Genomic DNA, 19,684 nt, shown 5'->3' with positions numbered 1-19,684 from the left:
ATATATATATATATATATATATATATATATATATATATATATATATATATACATACACACACACACACATATATACATATATGCACACATGTACATGCATACATACGCAAACATCCAAGGTGCAACAGGATACTGAAAAAGCATTAAGCGAATTTTTCTGTTCTCTCTCATCTTTCAAATAGTTATTATAGATATCTGTACATGTGCGTAAAAGTACAAACATAGGTGTAATCTTATTCATATTTACATATTGGTGTTGTGTATCTGTTCATATTTCATTTGTCTATCTTCCATTCTGTAGTCACTGTTGCAAAACATCTACTTTTAATTTTGATTCCAATTTACCAGAACAGTAATCTCGGGATTTTTTTGTTGTTGCTGATGTTTTCACATCCCCTCCACACCCGATGGATTAGTGGTGCAGAGCAGTAATGCCCATGGTTTATGCAGTACCCCCCTGAGACTAGCGAGATAGGAAACACATAGCAATGGAAGAATGGTTGGTGGTAGTGTTTATATATCAACATATAATTGTTGATTCAATGAGCGGGATAGCTGACTTGGTTTCTAAAACTCTAATACTTTTGTTATGAATATATGTTTGCGTGTGTCTGTGTGTGTGTGTGTGTGTGTGAGAAAGAGAAAGAGAGAGAGAGAGAGGAAGATAAAAACATGAAAGAAATTTATAACTTGAGTATTGTTGTAAACTCCTTGTGTGTAACACGAGTTTAGGTACACATGGTATACTTCTGTTTCAATATAAATATTTGAAACAATCTTAAGAGAACACAGCAAGAATATGCACCAAATGAAGATAAACTGAATCTAGTCAATGTTCATTCAACCTGCTAAAAATAGCAGCCAAATTTACCAGGAGTTGCATTCTGCTGGTTTATGAAAGAAATTGGCTCACTGGGTTATATATAATCCTAGATACTTATATAAACTGATGAGATGCTTGGTCATGACTGGAATGCCTTTGAGCTTCAGTCTGCTCAATCAGGTATGACCTAGGGTTAAACGACTGCAAACACTTAAACAATAACTTCAAATACTGCTAATCCTAACATAATCCTGCTATGGCAAACATACTTACAACTTCCAGTAAGCCATCGAAGTAGTCCATGATATACAATTTCAGGTAGCTGCTTCAACACCAGAAATTCTGGTTTACTGTTGTCACTTCACTACAAATTCCATTGTGCCTTCTGTGTACTCATTATCTCTGTATTAATTTACTAGAATAGTATTACTGGCTTCTTACTGTCACAGATAAATAAAGACCACAACCTTGATGTAGCTGAAGTTTTTTTTTTGTTTTTTTTTTCCTTCTTGTAGCCCTTCCTAGTTACTTGAACTTTTAATCTTAGCCATTATCTATTTCAAGCCTATGAGTCAATAGCACACACCCAAATTTTAAAACATGGTGATTGGAAAAACATACTAGAGTTTTAAACACCTTCAGCTAATTTCTGAGTTCTTAACAACCTACATACTGATAACAATGGAATGTATATCTGCAGTAAAGAGAAGCTGTTTCAGCTACACAGAAACATCATTCCAGATGCAGCTTAAACACTGTTAATTCCTCAATCAGTATCACACACGCACACTTGAGTCATGTATCAACTCCCACCTGGTTAGGAGTGTCTTGTACTATCCATGTAAATAGGCAATATGAGAAAGTAAAAAAGCCAAAATAATAACCCACTCAATTGGTGGCTAGGCATTGGAGAATGATTGTGCAGTGAGATCGCTAATGGAGCAGCTAAAGCCATGACATATTTTGGTTGTCTCTATTATCATATTTGTAACATTCATCACAATTGTTCATTGTTGGCATCAAACTTGCTGTCTGGCAAGCCATTGTTCTTACTGTATTGTTATGAGGCAGAATGCAGAGTAACATACATCTGGCATGTTTATTAATTAAATATTTCAGCCACAGCATTTTCTATAGAAGATTCTGATTATTCCATAGAGAAAGCTAAGCACTTTTAGAGATCATTTACATGGCAGCTAGAAATAACAGCCAAATGCAATCAAACCACACCTGATTATCTTAAAAAAATAGGATACATTTGATAATATACTCATGAGGAGATAGTCATGGTTGGAATGCCTTTGCTCGAAGATCTGCTAAACCAGGATTCATTTGGAGTTAAGCAGTAAATGGATAAGTGGCAGCTGAGTTGAAACTGTCATAAACCCTTTAGCATTTTAACCGACCATATCTGGCCAAAGTATTCTACATGTTTTATGTTCAAATTGGCCAGATCTGGCCTCTCATACCTATTCTACAATGTCATTCTAAAAATAAACAGTTACCTCATCAGAATCTCAAAGCTTCAAGATGATGCATGATTAATTAAAAACAATGTGAATAAATCTTTTCTACTAAAGGCGCAAAGCCTGAAATTTTTGCGGGAGGATATTAGTTGATTACACTGACCCCCTAGTGTTTCACTGGTACTTAGTTTATTGACCCCCGAAAAGATGAAAGGCTAAGTCGATCCCGGTGGAATTTGAACCCAGAATGTGAAGACAGATGAAATACTACTAAGTATGTCTGCCTGGTGTGCTTTCGATGCTGCCAGCTTGATAAACATTACATTTGCGAGAGTGAATACTGTGAATGCTAAAGGGTGAAGAAACGACAGCATAAATGGGTTGGAAATTTTGGGGAGATGCGATGCAAGGATCCCCAAACAAATTTTCTTCTGTATGAAACTGTTTGAAGGTAAATGTTTCGTTGGAAAACCTTTCGTGATTTCTTTCATCTCTTATCTTTGATTTGTTTCAGTCATTTGGCTGTGGCCATGCTGGTGCACTACTTTGAAAGGTTTTAGTCAAATCAATCAACTCCAATACTTATATTTTTTAGAGCCTAATACTTATTTTTTTCAGTCTTTTTTTTTTACTGAACAGATAAATTATGGGGACATAAACAAACCAACTTTGGTTGTCAACGGGTGGTGGGGGACAAACACAAAGACACACATAGATGTATGTATGCATGCCTGCCTGCCTGCCTGCCTGCCTGCCTAACAATCTATCTACATATATATATTCATAATTGAGCTGGCAGAAACGTTAGCACGCTGGGTGAAATGCCTAGAGGTATTTCATCTGCCATTCAAATTCAAGTTCTGAGTTCAAATTCCGCCAAGGCCAACTTTGCCTTTCATCCTTTCGGGGTCGATTAAGTAAGTACCAGCTAATCACTGGGGTCGATGTAATTGACTTAATCCCCTTGTCTGTCCTTGTTTATCCCCTCTATGTTTAGCCCCCTGTGGGCAATAAAGAAATAAATAATTGATGATGGAAATGGAAAACGGATTTGCTATGAATCTTTATTCAACATGACAATCATTTCAACCCATCCTGCAAGTCCCTTACAGGTAGGATATTGTGCATCTAGCTGTGTTTCTGTTTCCCTCATCAATTATAAACCAAATGAACACCGCAGATTTCCTGACATAGATCCAGTGAAAATGACATCAGGTAGCCCAAACGGTGAATGTACTTCAATCGGAATACTAACAGAAATATACCCAAAGTCCAAATAATTACTGATATATATTTATATATGTGATGGGAATTTTTCAGTTTCTGTCAACCAAATTCACTCACAAGGCTTTGGTTGGCTTGGAGATACAGTAGAGAACACTTGCCCCAGGTGCCAAACAGTGGGACTGAACCCAAAACCATGTGGTTGAGAAGCAAACTTCTTACCACACAACCATGCCCGCTGAACAACTTCTGCAAACTAAATGTTATTATGAAGTTACAGTCTGTTTGCCATCAAAACGAAGTAGGTCCATCTTAATTGTAAAGATGTAGAGTCATCAGCAAAACACATCTGAAGTGTGACAAAAATATGGACATACCAGAAACAAAATAAGCTTTCTGCTGGAATATTTCTGGGAGATCATGCATCTATCTAGCAAATTTGCTGCTAATTTCCAAATTAATTTAACTTAGAAGTAGTCTTTGACAAAAAGATGGGAGTTCTCTATGTGTGTGTGTGTGTGTGCATGCGTGCATGCATTCACATGCATGTTAGTGTGTTTTGTCAATTGAAACATTTCAGTTTATTTTTAAATATAATAAAATGTTAAGAAAAGCCGCACTGAATACGTTACAATTAAATTAACAAAACATAATTAATGCATATAATAACAAAATCAATTATTATATGACTAATTAAATTGACAAGTAAATACATATCCATACATGTTCTCACACCTATTTATAATAATACATGCCTTCTTTCTGAATCACGAGAATATACAGATCCAGGGGCTTGTCTCTTGTTGTTCATGACATTAAGTTGATAAGAGAAATCAGTCTTGATATTAGAAGATAACAGATCCACACATCACGTCCACAGAACTATTGACCCACATAGTACCGAATGCTATCAAATGCAGTGTCTACCTAAGAGTTACTGAGTAAACGAGGGAACCTTTTTGTGGTTACTTGAGTTGTTAGAAATAGAAGCTAAACTTCCCTAAAATTTCACCACATAACTTTTACAGGAAACACTTGTCACTGTAGTAGTCCTTAAACTGCCTCAAAAAATATTATGGCCACAGACAAAAAAAATCTTTCACTGTTGGTCTGGTAAATAGGAATGATATGAATTTGAACAACTTAAGAATTAGGCGGACATTGTTGCTGCATGCATATATACCAACAATGTATGGAGGCACAAATATACATATACCTCTTACTTATATACATACACCTCACACATATACATATGCAGTAAAAACCTTGTCAAAACAAACAGTGCTTGACACAGTTCTCTAACTCACCACTTCCTGTCAAACAGCGCAACCCATGCCAGCATGGAAAACAGACAGCAGCAGAAGAAGAAGAAGAAGAAGAAGGAGGAGGAGGAGGAGGAGAAGAAGAAGGAGAAGGAGGAGGAGGAAGAGGGGGGAGGAGGAGGAAGAAGAAGAGGAGGAGCAAGAGGAGAAAGAGGAAGAGGAGAAAGAAGAAGAGGAGGGGAAGAGGAAGACAAAGAAGGAAGAAGGAGGAGGAGGAAGAGGAGAAAGAAGAAGAGGAAGGGAAGAGGAAGACGAAGAAGGAAGAAGGAGGAAGAAGGAGGAAGAGGAAGACGAAGAAGGAAGAAGGAGGAAGAAGGAGGAAGAGGAAGAAGAAGAAGAAAATGATGACGATGACAAGGAGACATGGCCAAATGATCAAATGATTAAAAAGTCTGCTTCACAGTCTTGCTGAGTAGTATCTTCTACCTGAGTTCCAATATGACCAAAGGTTTCTGAGTAAAATACAGCCACATGGATGGAGACTGTGGTAAAGTACACTGGATGGACTACATCTGTCGTCTAAAGTGCAAGTTTTATCACAAAGAATGTCTGTGCAGTAACTCAGCTACTTACACAATTATTCAATGAATATAGTTCTTTTGATCAAACAACTGTAATATACATCATTGAAATAAATGTAAGATACCTTACATTCATTTTCAATTATATTGCATATATAGATGATGGCTCTCCATTAGTTTTAATATGGATTCAGTTTTATGATCAACTGAATTACCTGTCATTCAATTACCGTGTAATTAGTTGAGCATCCCACTGACAAGCGCATTTGTAATGTAATTCTCAGGCAGAGTCAGTATGTTACACTGTGTGACAGGGTTACATGTCTTTGAAACTGCAGGTACAATTCACCTGAAGGACGTCTATGCTGCTTCGGTTTACCAAATTCCATTCACAAGGATTGGCCCAGGACTATAGAAAAATGACTTTTGTGGAAGATAACACTGAGTGGTATGGAATCAGGGACCTCATGGTTGCAAAACAAAAGCAAACTTCTTAACCATTTGGCCATATGGTACCTCTGTGTGTGTGTGTGTTGTCTGTCTGTCTCTGTCTATCTATCTATCCATCCATCCATATATATATATATATATATATATATATATATATATATATTGTGTCTGCACTTCTATTCTTTGTTCAATAGTTAATCTTACTCAACTACTATAATTTTATTCACATCTAGGATACATTATAAATATATTAATTTAACCCAGATACTTCACTAATTCTTTATCTTATTGACCTTAGAAGGATAAAAGGCAAAGCTGACCTCAAAGGGATTTGAACTCAGAACATGAAGGGACATTCTAATAATTCTACGTGCTCAAGGAATCAAATTCAGCAATCATAAAATGTAAACAAATTTCCAACAAGGAAAACAATGATAGAACTGAAAAATGTGTTTTCCGAACATAGACAGAAACTAATGTATTTGTTGTCTAATGAATGAGGCCACAGTCAGGTGCTTAATAAAGAATAAATGTTACCTGATGCTTAATGCATCTTGACCATAGCATAAGAATTAACACAAAGTTCCCTAAGATATGTACTGTAAGTTCAATTGCACTGTGCAACAAAATTTTAAACTTTTTTTTTTTGTGTTTGGTCAGTAAGTGTTCTTTCCAATTTGCTTCTATCTAGAAATCAAACGAAATGACTACTATTCCCTTCAAACTTTACTTTTGTGACCTGGACATCAATGTCTTGAAACTGACCTATTTTCAATTACATTTCAGAGAGATTCAGCACTGAAGCAGATATCTGCTCTGTAACACAGATTTACCTGCTTGTCAGTTGCTTGACCGTAACCCCTTGAACTCCATAGTGGCTGACAATGTGCGCATCTCTGATCATGAGCAGGAGTAGCGGAAAAGCATCATAGCCATGTGTTGAGAGGGATTCTTTGAGGTTTGAATAAATATCATAACAAAAGCAAAGTTTGAAGGAAATATAGTCATTTCTCATACTTTCTAGGGATAAGCAAATAGGAAATAACAGTTGCTACCCAAGGGCAAAAATTGTGTTACACCGTGTTATCAGTGGTTACTTTTGCTATTATTTTGGTTAATGTCATTTCTTTCAGCCTTTACACTACATAAGCACTTGTTAAAAATAAAATAAAATAAAAAGGTTGAATTTATAGATCTTAAAAGAAAATTGCACAAATACTTATCTGAAGTTGACTAACATTTTCCTTAGGAGGAAATGGAGTGCAAGGAAATACAGCAATTGTAAAAATTTCAGCTAATCCTGCCAGTGAGGTTAAGTAAATGCTAGAACGTCTTGAGTACATTTTTCTGTAGTTCATATGTGTGAAAGAAAGAGCAATTGCACAGGACCAGAAAGTCTCCTTTGCATTCTCTACTATCAGCTGGTGTGTGTACCCATTAAGAGTGATAAGCTGAAATACTTGGGCACTAGATTAAGGGATTTCCAAACCTATACTGTTTTATTGGATCCTCTAAGATTTGCTTTTTTAGTGACAGGATACAGGATTTGAACTCAGAAATACCAGCTTCGAATGAATAAATAAACACAACCACATATGTTCACTATTTTCCTTCCTGTCCAGAGACACACATGTACACACACAGACACACACACATACAAACAACAGGATGTCTATTTTTTTTTTTTTACAATTACAGAAACCTGTCAATTTATGTTACTAATAGTTTCAAAGATACTTAAAGTGATTGAGTAGTTATTGGCAGACATCAGTTGACTCCTACTGCCGGTGCTTCCTAACAAAGTAAATGTTTGAGTATCTTTGAAACTATGAAAAACATGGAGTGACATGATTCTATATTTGCAGAAAAAATAAATAGATAAAGAAAAATAGCTCTTAGATCCTTTGCTTGGAGTGCTCTTCACTTTGTCACACAGAATTTGCATGATCATATTATATATACATACAAACACGCACACACACATGTGCAAACACCACACACACACATATATATATATATAAGTGTGTGTGTGTGTGTGTGAACAGATGTAGGCATGGCTGTATAGTTAAAAAGTTTGTTTTCCAACCATGTGACCTTGGGTTCAATTCTACTGTGTGTCATCTTGAGCAAGTGTATTCTACCACAGCTCTGGGCTAACCAAAGCCTTGCAAATGGATTTGGTAGATTGGAACTTAAAGAAGAGTACCGTGCGTGTGTGTGTGAGTGAGTGTATGCTTGTGCATACTCTTTTCATGACATCATGTGATGGTTGTAAACGAGTATCACTGTCATACAAGCTACATTTTTCATCTCCCACCTTCTGTGAAAATGTTGACTTGTTTGGAAACAGGTGAGGGCTAGCAACAGGAAGAGTGTTTGACCATAGGAAAATGTCTTAACAAACCTCATCTGACCCATGCAAGCATGGAAAAGTAAAGGCATGATGTTGATGATGATGATGACGATAATATGGGTGTGTGCATGTATATGTATGTATATATAGTATTAATAATAATCATGAGAATGTAGATTGAATAACATTCTTTCGTGGATCTACGCATGTTTCAATGACATCAACTGCACACTGTGTGTGCATGTATACAAACACACACACACACACACACATAAATATACATAAATTCTTTTTGGAATTGGTTCTCCAAGTACATGTAAATGGCATGTAAATTTTACATTGGAAAACCCTATCTATCCAAAAGGGTTTTTAATCTTAACATTTACATGTTATTTATAGCATTGTATGTACTTTGAGAACTAATTCTCAAAAAGGAATTATTCCATGTTCTTGAAACTACAAATTCTAATGATTTCAACAATATATGTATATATACATACATGTGTGTGTGTGTGTATGCATATAGGTACATATATACCTTATATATATATATGCACACATATGACCTTACAAACAATGATGAATGCCAGAATGGCTGTATGAAACTTTAAAATTTGGGAATGTAATTCAAATTTGCACATACACTGTACACATATCTTCAGCCAATACATATTGAGCACAGTGACGTTTTAGTAAAAAAAACAAAAACAAAAACAAAAAACCCAAAACAAAGGAACACACACATACATGCTTATGTATATGAATATATTTATATAATTCATATAAAGAAATATATTTTCATCTACTTCAAACATATTACGTAAATGATATTGAAGAGACATCAGATTTAGAAGAATTAAAATTATGGGGATTCAATCTATGGAACATGACAGAAATGGGAAGAAACAAGATTGTTTCATTTGTTCCGAGATAAATAAATAATGAGAAATACAGAAAGTAAATTATATATGGAACATTTTTAATCATCCTTATTGAATTAGTGTTAGTAATAAGTATAAAGAATTGCAACGCCTGTTATCACCGATACATGCATCTGACTCGCTATATATGTTTAGTGGAACGAGATTATTATCATTATTAAAGTGATGAATTGCAGACTCAGCAGAGCTTCAAACGAAATGCCTTCTGATATTACTTTGTAACATACCTCTATTCCCAGAATTTGAATCATGCTGATGTCAATTTTACCTTTAATTATTCCAGTGGGAGATTAAAACTAGATGTGGATGGAATTATAAAGGAAGAAGACCTCCAAAATGTATAGGCTTTGTGCTAGTTAGTAGTAGCAATAAAAGCAGAAGTAGTAATTATTATTATTATTATTATTATTATTATTACAGTAAAGGCAGCAAGATGGCGGAATCATTAGCATGCTGGACAAAATGTTCTGCAACATTTCACCCATCTTTACACTATGAAGCAACTTTGCCGTTCATCCTTTCAGGGTTGATGAAATAAGTACCAGTTGCAAACTAGGGTCGATTTAATCGACTTACTCCCTCCCACAAACTTGTTGCCCTTGCGCCAAAATTTGAAACCATTATTATTATGGTAAAGGTGGCGAACTGGTAGAATTGTTAGCACATCAGATGAAATGTTTAACAGCATTTAACCCATTTTTTCGCTCTGAGTTCAATCCTGCCTTTTATCCTTTCAGGGTTAATAAAATAAATAATAGTCAAGTACTGGGGTTGATATAAATCAACAAGCCCTCTTTCACAAAATTTCAAGCCTTGTGTGTTCAGTAGAAAAGATTATTATTATTACAGAAGCAAGATGGTAGAATTGTTATCACATCAGACAAAACGCTCAGTGGTATTTGATCTGTCTTTATGTTCCGAGTTCAATCACTTCTGAGTTCAACTTTCCCATTCATCCTTTTGGGGGTTGATAAAATAAGTACTGGCTGGACAATCAGGTTGATGTAACCGACTTTCTCCCTCCCCCAAATTGCTGGCCTTGTACCAAAATTTGAAACCAATATTTTTAAGGTATCAAAAGTTAGTACATTCGGCAGGTTATATTTCAAGGACCGATAAAATTAGTACCAGTTAAAATTCTGGAATTGATTTAATTACAAAACAGAAACATAGCGATGGTGGTGGAAGGAATAGTAAAGTACAAAAAAAAAAAAAAAAAAAACATCTTGCAATATTTAGTTAAGGATTGACACAAAAATCAACTTTGTATGAGAAGATTTATGACCAAAGATATTCCAGCCATGGCCATCCCTCATTTTAGTGTATCTCAGCTTAAAATTCCCAATGTGCTCCTCTTTTTTAAGCTAGTGTTTCAAAGGAAGTTTGGTTGCTGTTTTCAGCAGATTGAGTGACCATGTAAAAGATTCCTTGCTGAGGTTTCAAACCCTTGTACGTTTTTAGCTCAATCATTTCTACTGAATTTAGCGAACCATAATCTTATTGGATATTATTCTGAGAGTCAAATCTTCAATAAACCTCTACAGTTGTTAATTGTATTTCATTAAAGCGTAAATAAATATATAAATAAAAAATAATTGTACACGAACACACACACACACAAATACAGCAAGAACATACACATACACTGTAAAGAACACACACATACAACCACAGTAAAGACCACATGTATAAACAGTAAAAAAACACATACATACAAATGTAGTAAAGAATACACACGCATACAGATATAGTGAAAAACACATACAAACGCAGGAAAAGAAACACATGCTAACGTAATAAAGAACACCTATATAAACATGCAATAAATAACAGACATGCACAAACACAGTAAAAAGTATATACATACAAACAGAGTAAGGAAGACACACATACAAATACTGTAAAACTGGATAGAGGTTGGGAAACTTAAAAATATTAAGTAAACAAAAGTAATGAAATCGAGGGGAAAAAATTAAATATTGGGCATAAATAAGTAAGGTGTTCATAATGAAAGGGAAAATGATCAATAGCATGGGGAAATAATGATGTTAGCAATGATGATGATGATAATGATGTCAGTTAATTCAGCTGGGTTTTTCGATGCTAGCTGAGTCTGGTTGGCCATATATGTCAGCTAAACCAGCCATACAGGAAAGAAAATAGTAATGCTATATAATCTGTATAACTGGAATAAAAAGTTTCAAAAGCTAAATGCTCTTCATTCATCATGATCACATGCTATGGCTGTTGTTTTTTTTTTTCTGTTTTTCTCTTTTTTTTTCCACCACAAACCGTAGCATGTGATGGTGACTTATTAATATTTTTGCTTTTGTAGTTTTAAACCGAGCATTTACTTGCAGACAAATACATTTCTGCTAATAGAATGCTGAAATATGTTCTATGAAAGGGAAAAAAAAGGATCTAATATTTTCTAGATGTTGCAAACCCTTTTACATTAAGTCAACGAGGGTGCATTTACCTACTAGAAATAGCAGGTAAATCTCCCTCATATCACAGCTTACCTTAAGAATATCTTAAAATATCTTTAAAAAAAATACATACATAAGCTAATGTATTCTGATATACTATCTTCTTTGCTTTGTTTTAGCTACCTTGTCATACAAAAGTGCTTGCCTTCTGAAAAAAAAAAAGACTGGATAGTCACATCTGGAATGTTTCTGATCATAGGCCTATAGATCACAGTTGATTTGGAATTGATAACAGCAGTCTTTTTTGTGTGAAAATTTCATGTAACACTAATTAGTCATTTTATTTATATATCGCAAGAGTAAAATTGGTGGATAGACAGAACTGTTAGAGCATCAGATAAAATTCCTTGCAGCATTTCAACTGGTTCTTTCAGTTCTGATTTCAATTCCCACCGAGGTCAATGTTGTTGTTTGTTCACCCTTCCAGGGCCAACGAAATAAAGTACTCATCTAGGGCAGTGATTTGGCACAATTGTTAGAAGCACCAGACAAAATACTTGGAAATATTTGTTCCAGCTCTTTATATCCTCTTTTTGACTGCAACAACATTAATGCTAAACTGTATTGGCTCTTGTTCTGCCTTTGGACAATATAGTGGTGTGACGATGGGAACTTTCTGCATGGGTAAATGCTGGCCGTAGGCTTATGCTTTACAGAGAAACTTTTTCAATGTGAACCCTGACCAATGGAAGATTAGAGATAATTCCAGAGCGAAAATTATGCGACATGGAATTCAATTATAAGTGGCCTATACTCCGCGTTGGAGGGTTAAAGGCAAGAAAGAAAGAAGGTATAAATACGAAATATAAGATACAAAATATAGATACAGGGAAGGCACATGGCCAAGTGGTTAGGGTGTTGCACTCATGATTGTAAGATTGTAGTTTCAGTTCTTGGACAGGATTGTGTGTTGTGTACTTGAGCAAAACACTTCATGTCCATGCTGCTCCAGTCTACTCGGCTGCAAAAGAGTTTCAGTAATAGCTTGGAAGTTACTCCTGTGATGGACTTAGCATCCAGTTCAGTGGAGTGTTTTGTAATCTCAGTTATTTATATGCCATGGATACTAGATTAAGCTCTGACCTTAGGAGAGAGGGGGGGGGGAATAGATGGAGAGGGAAAGAAAGATACATAGAGGGAAGGAAGGGAGAGAGAGAGAGAGAGAGAGGATAGATGGAGGGCGGGAAAGATGGAGAGAGAGAGATAGAGAGAGAGAGAAATAGCCTTCATTATGTTGACTAGGCCAGGATGTGCTTCCATGATATATTCTCTGGTGCCTTTGCAGCCCAACAAGGGAATTTTCGATTGCTAACTATGTATGGTTCAAATTTAAGAACATTTTTAATGATAATACTGATAAATGCTCAGAAATGATTGAAATAGGATGTGTGTTCAATGTTGGACATATCCAAATATAGAAATCATAGTGACACTAACGAGACAGTCTATATTTGTAGACATTGATTAGTTTACTTCATTACAATCTATTTATAAATATTTATTAATTAGAAAAAGCTACCACAGGAATATGTTTTACATAGAAGCAAATTACTTGGGACCTTGAAGAATGGTTCTTTAATAGAATTTGAAATCAATATTCTTTTACATATTAAAAAAAAAAAAAATACACAAAACACATAAGAATAACAAATTTACTCATTATGGAAAGATTGATATAAAGACATTTTAACAGCAATGTATTGCAAAAATAACTTCAACTTTAAGTGAGGAAATATTTCTTCCAACTACAACTACATTATGTTGTTCATTTGCTAATAGCTCGCTGCCACAGCCCAATGGTCTGTAGCAATGGATATCAACACAGACCACTGAAATTAGTTCCAATGGAAGGTTTAATGTGGCTATTTACAGTAAAATAGAAACGAAGGAAAAATAAATAAATATATAAAACAAACTAGATTAGATGATAATTTGAAAACAAATATCAGTGAAACAAGTGACTGAAATGAACCTGTTTAGAGGAAGTAGGTGAAGAAAATAAGAGCATTGAAGCATTAATGCCAGTACCAGTGAAATATTACCACTGTCTTCGGAAATGGATTGGAGACATGCAAGACTTTTAACCCTTTAGGTAGCAATCTACTTCAGACTACACCTCTTGTAATCATGGACTTTAACATCTTTAAAAGATAAGGAATTCAAACCAGTGAACATACATTTGACAGCACCATTGCTGAAAATAGCTAAGGCTGTCTGTCTCTATATCAAAATTAATGTATCACAGTGTTGAGTTCAAATCTATCCTAAGATTGAAAGAAACTATCAAGTAAAAAAACCTCCAATGTACCCACCCTGAAAATTTCTACAAAGTAGACAATTGGACAATGAGGGAGCCTGTATGCAGTCAACCTTCTAAAATTAGTAACGAAACTTTCCTCAAAGCATACACTACTTTCTAAAAAAAATTAAGAACACATTAGCTAATATAATCCCTAGATATACTATGTCAGGGAGGCAGTAGAGGTATGGTTAAGACTGGAATACTTTTGGTCATAGATCTGCTAGATTAGGGCATACTAGTGGCTAATCAACAAGAACAACAATACAAAATCTTCAACAGATTACAGAATATTATGTAAGTTATCCAATACAAAACTACCTATTCTATATTGTTTAATATTTAAATCAGTGATTTTCAACTTGGGTTCACATGGCCCTTGGAAGTACATATAAGATTTTGTTCTTAAAATTTACATGCAATAAATTGGTTATACTTCCACAATACATAAAATATTTTAACAATTTTTAATACATCGTCATCATCACTTAATGTCTGCTTTCCATGTTGGTATGGGTTAGACCAGGGCTGGCCAACCTGAGGCCTGCAGGCTGCATGTGGCCCACAGACTTTTATCTTGTGGCCCACTTGATACTTTCTTGTAGTATTGTGTTTAATTTCAAAATAAGATTGTTTGTGTAAAACATTTGTTTCAAAATAAATTTAAAATTTATAAGTGGCAATAAAGCAATAGCCAACAATTCTATAATTTTAAACAAACGAAAAGTATGAAAAATTCTTGATTCTGTAATTTGATTATCTAATTATTAGTGCATAAAGTATACAAGCGGCCCTCAAAAGACTTTCTGTGATTAAAGTGGCCCACAATGTAATTTGACTGGAACTGGTAAGCTGGAGGGCTACACCGGGTTCCAATCTGATTTGGCATGGTTTCTATGGCTGGATACCCTTCCTAGCACCAGTATGATTCCTAATAATATTTGATTATAAATATACAATAAGGTTTCTTTTAAATATCGAATTGCTATGAAGGTCCACCTGAGTTAAATAGGAATCAAAGAGGTTCATAGGCAAAAAATGGTCGAAAACCAGTGGTTTAAATTAAACCCTTTTGTTATAATTTTATGCAAGAACGTTTCTGTAAATCGTTCCAAATTCTCAATTATCATCAAAATCAATTGTAGATTAATTGTATTACAATGTTATTTTATTACATATATGGCCACAAAGGGGTTAAGATGCTTTATTACAGAAGTCATCTAAGATCAGTAATGAAGTCTATTAGCAGCACAGTACAGTAGGTGTTTGCAGAAGTGTCAATCTGTAAAGCTCAGTACAAGTGCTAATATATATTACTTTGGAAAGTTCAAATCTCATAGAAGTCAAGTTAAAACAAAAATATTCATCATTCAGAGGAACTTGCACAATAAAAACCAGTAATATGCTAACACTGTACGTGGCTAGTGAGAGAAGATAGATGTCTTTCAATAATAGCTCAGAATGTATTTATGAAACAATTTCAATTGAGGACTTTTACTCTCCCGTATTCACACGAGCCATCACAGAATGATATAAGTGTTCACATCTAAGTAAACAACTCTTTCCACATCTTCCCCTACCACCATCATCCTCAAAAATAAGTGGATAAAATAAAATTACTGCAGATTTTAATGTCCTTTCATACATAACTCCCACATTTTAACCCAAGCTATTATAGCCTGACAATTCGTTCTCATATCTTGCTCCCTTCTCACCTCTGATATTTAATATTCTGATACCACCACCACCACCGCTGCCGCCGCCACCACTGCAGCTACCATTGCCACTGCCGCCATCACTGCCACTGCCACTACCACTTCAATATTGACCTGAGCTATTAAGGAATGAAGAAGAAAATCTGTCTTGTATCATTACAATGTAGTTTAGCAACCTGCTGCTACCTGTGGAGACAAATTATTACAGAATGACAAATCCACTTAAGATTTCCTACATTGAAATGATCTAACAGATGTGTGTGTGTGTATGGATATGTATGTATATGCATGTATATATATATATATATATATATATATATATATACACACATATATAATGTATATATATATTTACACACATTAAATATTTAATATACATGTATTTTAAAATATATATATATATATATATATATATATATATTTATAATAGTGTTTCTATTTTCAAGTGTCCTTTCATTTTAGTTTGTCATACTTCATTACACACACACACACACACATATACGTACACACAGGCACCCCTCTGTTCTGGGAGCATCATGTTCCCTCAGACCTTACCATAATACAGAGTCCCATAATGCGAAATGTATTTTCCCACTGACATCAACTGTTCCCTGATTTCCATGGAAGTTGATGGCAAAATAGGTTGTAGATTACAGGACACTATAAAGGATGCAAGCTGGCAGAACCATTAGCACACTGGGTAAAAGGCTTAGTTTTAAGTTCAAATTCTGCTGAGGTTGACTTTGCCTTTCATCCTTTTGGGGTTGATTTAATTGATGTAGCCCCCTCCCCCAAACCCGCTAGCCTTGTGCCAAAATTTGAAATCAATATTACAGTACACTATGTTATAGTAAGATTTTTCAGGAACGCAGTATTTTGGTAATGTGGTGGGCACTTGTGTGTGTGTGTGTGTGTGTGTGTATGGGTTTTGGGTGTGCCAGAGTATGCGTGGGACATGCGCTCATGTTTGAATGTATCTTCTTTTATCTTTTACTTGTTTCAGCCATTAGACTGCAGCCATGCTGGGGCACTGCCTGGAAGAATTTTTTAGCTGGGTGTATTGAGCCTAGTACTTTTGTTTTAAATTTTAAAGCCTGTTACTTATTCTGTCAGTCACTTTTGCCAAACCGGTAAGTTATGGGGACGGAAACACACCAACGCCAGTTGTCAAGCAGTGGTGGAAGACAAACACAGATACAAACATACACATCATATATATCTATGATGGGTTTCTTTCAGTTTCCGTCCACCATATCCACTCACAAGGCTTTGGTCAGACTGAGGCTATAGTAGAAGACACTTGCCCAAGGTATCACACTGTGGGACTGAACCAGGAACCATGTGGCTGAGAAGAAAGTTTCTCACCACACACCCACATCTGTGTAACTTATATTTGTTTTGTCACTGAACTGCAACCATGTGAGACTGTATTCAATCACATTGACTGTGTATTTATTTCAATCTGGTATTTATTTCAGCAAGTGTTAGGTTACATATTGTATTTTGGGATGGTCTTTTATTTTCTTCTTCTTCTTCCGAATAAACACATGCACTATATATTTTTTCTTCACTCATTTATTACTGTTCTTATTTTATTATTCTAACTCATGTCCATTGTCTGGGAATCTTTTGTCACACATCTGTGACCTATTCAGCGACACTTTTCATTTTCAAGTGTGTTCTTGTTCCACTTACTCCATTCTGTTCTTCTAAGACAGGATACACATAAGGATACATCTAAGAAGAACAGAATGGAGTAAGGGGAACAAGAACACATACGAAAATGAAAAGTGTCACTGAAGAGGTCACAGATGTGTGATGAAAGATTTCCGGACAATGGACATGAGTTAAAATAATAAAATAAGAACAGCAATAAATGAGTGAAGAAAAAAATATATAGTGCATGTGTTTATTTGGAAGAAAAAAAAAATTCCAAAATACAACAATATCTGTTTCAACACACTATTTCACATCAAGAATCTTGCAAAACGAATTGATAAATGTTAGGTTACAGTTTTTGCATAGAGAAACACAACTTGACACATTGGTTTACACCAGTGAACACAGATAAACATGTATACAATAAGCTTCCACACAGTTTCTGTGAGCCAAATTCCATTCACAATGTGAACCAAGAATCACAAAATTGAGACTTCACACATTCACACACGCATGCATGTGCACACACATTGTGAGTGAATACAGTGTTTGGATTGAGTAAAAGAGTAGTTGTAGTTTAGCTCTTGATTGTCCTTAGTTGAGCTTACTTATGATCAAAAGTGTATCTGGGCATGACCAACCCATCTATTGTATATGGAGGGCAATATTATACAATATGTCCTTCCTTGTTCAAGATAATAGTGTGGTATCAAGGAATTTCAGTGCTACTTCTAGCAAGTTGAAAAGCCATGTAGAGGCTTCCTCATCTCATAGTTACTCTTCGCCTAGATAAAACAGTGGAAAATAGAAGAGTCTCAGTAGGTTATGGACTATACTGCAGAACTGGAAGACTTAGTACTACTTCATTCACAGTTACCTTTAGAACTAAAACACAAATATAATCATCATCATCACTATTGCTGCCATTATCATCATCATTTAATGTCTGTTTTCCAAGCTGGCATGGGATGGACAATGTGACAGGAGCTGGCAAGCCAGAATACTGTGCCAGGCTTCACTGTCTGTTTGGGTAGGGGTTTTTATGGCTAGGCACACACACATATGTGTGTATGCATGTCTCCCTGTCCTGACATCATGTGATAGCTGCAAATGAGAGTCACTACCATACAAGTGGCGTCCTTCATTTCCAAACTTTCATGAAAAACACATCTGGGGTTATGGGGAAAGTATTACCTTGCTTGGAAATAGGTGAGGGTTAGCAACAGGAAGGGCATCCAACTGTAGAAAATCTTCCTAAACGAATTCTGTCTGACTCATGCAAGAATGGAAAAGTGAACATTAAAATGATAATTATAATGAGCATTATTTATCATATTCATCAATTATTTGGTTTATGTTAACCACCATTCTGGATAAGGCCATACTTGAGCACTGCCTTCTTCTAGTACTTTCTGAATGAAATTCATTCAAGCAAACAAGTAAAAGCAATAACTGTTTTACTAGTAGTAGAGATGACTAACAAAAACAACTGATCTGACTTTATTTCAGCAGAAATATTTTTGTTCCTATCATCAATATTCTAAACATGACTCATATTGACACTAAGTTTGTAAGACGTCATGTAAGCAAAGACATTACTACACACACACACACACACACACACACATCCTTTCTTACTAAGATATTTACATTAACTTATAGGGTTTTCAAAATACATAAAACATACAAAACAAACACTTAGACATAGACACGTTAAATACTCCAGGACACGCACACACACACAGACACACACACACACAAGCAAACAGAAGCACACATTTCACATACTACATACAAAATACATGTCTGTGTATACATACATACAAGCGTGTGTATATATATATATATATATATATATATATATATATATATATATATATATATATATATATATATATATATATGTATATATATATATATACACACATATATATATATATATACACACACATACACAAATGAGTGTGTGTATGTGTACACAGACAAATCCACACATGCATAGATAGTTACAAACACATACATCGTAATAGGAACAGTTTCACTTACGTGAGCAAACATGAAAAGTTATAGAGAGATAAATGGGGAACAAATCCAATTATCTATTTTATTCTAATTAGCTATATGTAACTTAATTATGATAAATACGTTGAAAAACATATTTGAATTAGGAAAACACAATTAACAAACACATGCTTTCTGTTTGTACACACACACACACACACACACACACACACACAAAACATACAAAGCACACAGCACTTAGTCATATGAACACACATATATGCATGATGTGCGTATGCATGTATGAATATGTAATACATAATAATATTTATATATATAAATATATATATATGTATCATATATATATATCCATATATATCAATATATGTGTGTGTGTGTGTGTGTGTGTGTGTGTGTGTGT

The 19,684-nt window shown here is 34.9% G+C and overlaps 1 protein-coding gene across 6 annotated transcripts in view; it reads right to left on the bottom strand.

The window, feature by feature from the left end:
• LOC106881088 (uncharacterized) overlaps positions 1–19,684 on the bottom strand; it is a 465,749-nt gene that overhangs the window by 118,887 nt on the left and 327,178 nt on the right. The window contains exon 1 of one of the 6 annotated variants that reach the window (XM_052972352.1): positions 1,097–1,287. The exons of the other annotated variants lie outside the window; for them this stretch is intronic. The gene's annotated coding sequence lies outside the window, so the exon portion shown is untranslated. Of the gene's footprint in view, positions 1–1,096; positions 1,288–19,684 lie in introns of those variants that run through there. 6 annotated transcript variants of the gene reach the window in all.

The sequence above is a fragment of the Octopus bimaculoides genome, chromosome 13 (assembly GCF_001194135.2).
Source record: "Octopus bimaculoides isolate UCB-OBI-ISO-001 chromosome 13, ASM119413v2, whole genome shotgun sequence".
Classification (NCBI taxonomy): Eukaryota; Metazoa; Mollusca; class Cephalopoda; order Octopoda; family Octopodidae; genus Octopus; species Octopus bimaculoides.
This window is presented reverse-complemented; position numbering and strand designations above follow the sequence as displayed.